The sequence below is a fragment of the Phalangium opilio genome, unplaced genomic scaffold (genome assembly GCF_054372755.1).
Source record: "Phalangium opilio isolate 3A_F unplaced genomic scaffold, DU_Popi_V2 ptg000009l_1, whole genome shotgun sequence".
Classification (NCBI taxonomy): domain Eukaryota; kingdom Metazoa; phylum Arthropoda; class Arachnida; order Opiliones; family Phalangiidae; genus Phalangium; species Phalangium opilio.
In genome coordinates, this window is record NW_028324146.1 from 8,066,904 (window position 1) to 8,073,220 (window position 6,317).

Genomic DNA, 6,317 nt, shown 5'->3' on the forward strand with positions numbered 1-6,317 from the left:
TCAAATTAGCTTTCAATCTCGCGCAGTGTGCACCTACAGCTTCTTTCATAGGGATCAAATGTACTTACACTTCTGAAAACCAGGACTAAGATTTCTACATACAATGAGCTAGAACTAAAAGAACCAAGGGTTGCCCATCGGGATGATTTTCAGCCCACCATTTTAAAAGATGGCGGAAAATTGAGCCCAACAATGGCCATAGTGAAATAGTAAAATAAATTTAAGTGATGTCCATAAAGATGGTTTCTCATATTTCTGTTCGCCATTTCAAAAGATGGCGGAAAATTGAATACCAAATGCCTGAAAACCCGTCTAAAGTGTATTGGACCCATTGTACTAAATATGAGCGAAATCAGAGCCTCCGAGATATCTTGGCCCATGCATGTTGATTTTACGTGGGGAAATATCCAGTTTCATAGAGGAAATATTTTCAACCTTCGTGTGTACGAGGTGGCGCTTTAATGACCGTTGCGACCGGGGTCTTCCATAAATTATCGATGACATTTTAGGGTCCAATTATAAAACTTTTATGAAAGAGAAAGGTTTCACCTTTAAATTAAAGTAATATTTTAAGGGCTATTAACTTTTTATTGAAACTTTTGGTCAGATTGTATGGACAAAAAAGTAATTATGAGATTTTAACATCGTTGTTTTTTAGTAAAACAAAACTTCTTTAAGTTGCTAATTCACAGTGCTCATATACCATTAGAGGATTTTTTACCCCTTCAAAACCTTTCATTTTTTTAACCTTAACATTTTTATCCTTTACTTCTTTGGAATGATTGTTTAGTAAAGGTCTTCGGAAATTTTCAAAAACATTTTTTAACTCTCCGCGACCTCGGCTTCACCGCTCTACGTCTATACCTTGCCCTAATATTGTAGCACTCGACGGGGTCATAAGGCTGAATTTGTTTATTTTACGGTGCTGAAAGCGCCACCAAGCGGGAAAACACGGCGAACTAAATTAGTAAAATAATATTCTCGCTTCGCTACATGCATGGGCCTATATATCTCGGAGGCTCCGGTCCATGTTAACTCCCCTCTAATGCCTCGATTCATCTAAGTACGATATATATCGTAGGTCAAGAATGGAATAGAGTAATTTATAACACCAAATGTACGTAAACCATTTTATTACCGTTTAAAATAAAATTTTAAAAATGTTTCCAAAAACTATAAAAAATAGGACTAATAAAACTTAAGATTAAACAATTATATTTGAAAACGTTGAATTTAAACTAAAACCATCATAAGTAACTATTGTTTTTTTGCGCTCTTCATTTCCTTCGGATATGTTATTAATTTAGGCCTTACACCACTGGAAGCGATGGTTATGCCCTTGAACAATGACTTCAAATCAAGGTCTTCTTCGAGGGCCAACATAATGTGCCGAGGAGTGACGCGGCCTTTCTTCTCCGAGAGCTTTTGCTGATGAAATTTCCATTATTTCAGCCACAGGTATTCCAGAGCCGCGGTCAAGGCTACAACTGCGTCTCTTTGGTAACTGAAGGCGTAGCTGCCATCTTGTAGTCTACGTTTCACGCGTGGAACTGGCAGGATCAGTTAGACACGACTCGAAACTGTTTGTCGTGGGTGCCTACTTTTCTTCACAATTGCTATAAATAAAAACATCACTTTTATAGTCATTTGTAGTTGATAAGCAAATGTTAGGCCTCTTCTTCATGCACAGTCACAGTTCATTTCCGAGTAAACATTCAAGTTAAAATGAGAAACGTTAATTTCAACTTTCAAACAAATTCCTTAAAAATACGCCCCATTAAATTATCACACGTGCTATCTTTATTTTCAAGCCACGATTGACCCGAGAAGATCAAATGACGCATAAAATTATCAAGAATTAAAGTATGTTCTATTCTTAGACGTGCCAGTCTGTTAGAACCTGGGTCTTAACAAGTACGGGAAAACTGTGAGTGGCGTGCATGAGGAGAGGTTAACTAGGATTCTAGCCTATCAAGGTCAATAGAAACTTCAAAGTGATCAATGTAAGGCGGGCGATTGGAAGAGAAACCCCAAAGATCTGTATTTCAAATACAGTTTCTTTTCTGTGGAAATAAGACGGTATAGCCCAGATTATTCTACATATTTACCATGGTCAATCGATCTTGGAATTTCCGGTTTATCGACTTTCCTCTTCCTAATTGTAACATTGCGCATATCCTTCGGTCCTGTTTTAGTGCGAGCCATTACTCAATATCACCAGTGCTGACTATGGATAAGAGACTTGAAATCTGATTTGCATATTTCGTTCGAAAAACTTTGCCTTTTATATCGTTTAACCAAGAGAGATTATATGGAAGAAGTCAAGAATACCGTCGTTCACGTGATTCATAGCTTAAAATAATTATTCCAAAAAAACAAATAAAAAATAATATAAAAAATTCCAAAATAAAAAACTTTTTAATTTCAATAGTCGTTACAAAGCATATTACATTATTGTTATTGGAGTGAGAATCAAGCTTTCCTTTAAATTGCACTGCATTGCAGTTTGGTCTCCCTAAATTTTAATCCATGGTGGCAGATTGTTAGTCAATTATTGTCATAGGTCAGTGCAATAACTTTTAACCTAAATGTTTAGGTGTACGCCATCTGTTTCGTGATCCTTCAAATACCAGACTATTTTTTCCACATTTTTAGGGTTAGTTTACTGTTTCACGATAACGTGACTCGGGAATGGAAGTTCATTAAGGTAAGCCCTATTTTATTATTAATTTATGCTAAATAAAGTATAACTTTGTATTTTAATAATTCATTGGACACTTTACAAACTATACATAATTAGGTGTGCGGTTAACCGTTTCAATCGAACTAGACTTAACTGTTCGCGAATACTAGGCTTAACTGTTCGCGAATACTAGGCTTAACTGTTCGCGAATACTAGGCTTAACTGTTCGCGAATACTAGGCTTAACTGTTCGCGAATACTAGGCTTAACTGTTCGCGAATACTAGGCTTAACAGTTCGCGAATACTAGGCTTAACTGTTCGAGAATACTCAGCTTAACTGTTCGCGAATACTAGGTTTAACTGTTCGCGAATACATGGTTTAACTATTCGCGAATACTAGGTTTAACTACTCGCGAATACTTGGTTAAACTATTCGCGAATACTTGGTTTAACTTAGGGGTGTGCGAATAACACTTTTTGGGTATCGAACCGGTTATCGAATACAAAAAAATTTTCCTTATCAAATACCGAATCGAATAGTTTATTCCAAATCGAATACCGAATAGTTAGGCCTTGGTAAATATTTTACTAACCGATTAATCGTGAATAGTTAAGCCTAGTATTCGCGAATAGTTAACCCTAATACTCGCGAAAACTAGGCTTAACTATTCCCGATTAATCGGGTGGTAACCCATATATTCGCAAATAGTTAATACAAAGCAATGAGAAAAACATTTAGGAGCTCCTAAATTTCAAAATACCTCTCCTCATTGGTGGCCAAGTATTTTTTAAACTTTTCCTAGGCGCTTGATGGTAGTTTTTGATGGAGGACAAATAAAATCGGGATGCTATTTTTTGAAATAAGGTGGGTCTCTCTAGTGCCAAGGACCTAAATTTATGGTAGTCGAACTTAAACCGAATAGTCAGTTCGGTATTCGATATTCGTTTCGAATAGTGAAAATGGGCTTATCGAATACCGAATCGAATAATTCGGTTCGGTATTTGATCGAATTATTCGATTGAAACGGTTAACCGCACACCTCTAGTTTAACTATTCGAGAATACTTGGTTTAACTATTCGAGAATACTTGGTTTAACTATTCGAGAATACTTGGTTTAACTATTCGAGAATACTTGGTTTAACTATTCGAGAATACTTGGTTTAACTATTCGAGAACACTTGGTTTAACTATTCGAGAATACTTGGTTTAACTATTCGAGAATACTTGGTTTAACTATTCGAGAATACTTGGTTTAACTATTCGAGAATACTTGGTTTAACTATTCGAGAATACTTGGTTTAACTATTCGAGAATATTTGGTTTAACTATTCGCGAATACATTGTTTAACTATTCGCGAATACTCGGTTTAACTATTCGCGAATACTCGGTTTAACTATTCGCGAATACTCGGTTTAACTATCCGCGAATACTCGGTTTAACTATCCGCGAATACTCGGTTTAACTATCCGCGAATACTCGGTTTAACTATCCGCGAATACTCGGTTTAACTATCCGCGAATACTCGGTTTAACTATCCGCGAATACTCGGTTTAACTATAGGCGAATACTCGATTTAACTATACGCGATTACTCGGTTTAACTATACGCGAATACTCGGTTTAACTATACGCGAATACTCGGCTTAACTGTTCGCGAATACTCGGCTTAACTGTTCGCGAATACTCGGCTTAACTGTTCGCGAATACTCGGCTTAACTATTCGCGAATACTCGGCTTAACTATTCGCGAATACTCGGCTTAACTATTCGCGAATACTCGGCTTAACTATTCGCGAATAATTGGTTTAACTATTCGCGAATACTTGGTTTAACTATTCGCGAATACTTGGTTTAACTATTCGCGAATACTTGGTTTAACTATTCGCGAATACTTGGTTTAACTATTCGCGAATATTTGGCTTAACTTTTCGCGAATACTTGGCTTAACTGTTCGCGAATACTTGGCTTAACTGTTCGCGAATACTTGGCTTAACTGTTCGCGAATACTTGGCTTAACTGCTCGCGAATTCTTGGCTTAACTGTTCGCGAATACTTGGCTTAACTGCTCGCGAATACTTGGCTTAACTGTTCGCGAATACTTGGCTTAACTGTTCGCGAATACTTGGCTTAACTGCTCGCGAATACTTGGCTTAACTGTTCGCGAATACTTGGCTTAACTGTTCGCGAATACTTGGCTTAACTGTTCGCGAATACTTGGCTTAACTGTTCGCGAATACTTGGCTTAACTGTTCGCGAATACTTGGCTTAACTGTTCGCGAATACTTGGCTTAACTGTTCGCGAATACTTGGCTTAACTGTTCGCGAATACTTGGCTTAACTGTTCGCGAATACTTGGCTTAACTTTTCGCGAATACTTGGCTTAGCTGTTCGCGAATACTTGGCTTAACTCTTCGCGAATACTTGGCTTAACTGTTCGCGAATACTTGGCTTAACTGTTCGCGAATACTTGGCTTAACTGTTCGCGAATACTTGGCTTAACTTTTCGCGAATACTTGGCTTAACTGTTCGCGAATACTTGGCTTAACTGTTCGCGAATACTTGGCTTAACTGTTCGCGAATACTTGGCTTCACTGTTCGCGAATACTTCGTTTAACTATTTGCGAATACATGGTGTAACAATTCCCGATTAATCGGTTAGTTAAAAATTTACCAAGGCCTAACTATTCGGTATTCGATTTGGAATATACTATTGGATTCGGCATTTGATAAAGAAAATTTTTTGGTATTCGGTATCCGGTTCAATACCCAAAAAGAGGTAATCGCACACCCCGCAATGTATATCGTTGTTACAGGCGTCAACTTTGGTCATCAAATAACTCGAAGAAAGCGGTGATGAGTAGCGTTTCTCGACCGCAGCCTCACCATGCATCGCAATTGTGCCCAACAGTCAGGTTAGGCGGCGAGGAGCTTAATTGCCTCTATGAAACCAAAATTTGCATTAAGTTCTAAGGGAGATGATAGGTATTTTGGCCAGACCCTCTGTGCTACTGATCCAAACTACCTGAAATTTTAATGAGATATGTGTTTCGACGTGTTTTCATTTACTAAAATGGATTTAATATTTTTAAATAGATAATTTTCCTGTATAAAAAATTTTTTCCAATGTCAAAATGATGGATTCAGTCAAAGACTGATGAAAAATGGCCAATTAGATTAAAGCGAGGAGAGATGGCTTCATTTAATTTTCCATTACATTCGACGTAGCATCCCAAACGAAAAATTATTATTATCCGATAGGATTTTCTAAAATTCTAATTAATTTAGGCTTAAAGATCGTGATTCCGTATTTCCCGTACAAATTTAAAATAGAAGATATATTGCGATTTCAAAGCATTAATATGTACATGTGTTAACGCGGAGAACACAGACCAATAGGAATGGAAAACTAGCTTAATCAGATCGTAAAATGCCAACTTCTATTTTTGAGAGTAGTATCCAATTACAGGACAATCCAATCTTGGCGAAACAATTATACGCTTTTCAACTGCAATTTTATTTATCGTTTTAAAATTTTAAATGAGACTATGTTCAGTAATGTCCCTCAAAACTTGCTGAGGTTAACTAAGTGTAATAGCACGAATCTATTTATTGATTCATGGTAATAGCATGTGG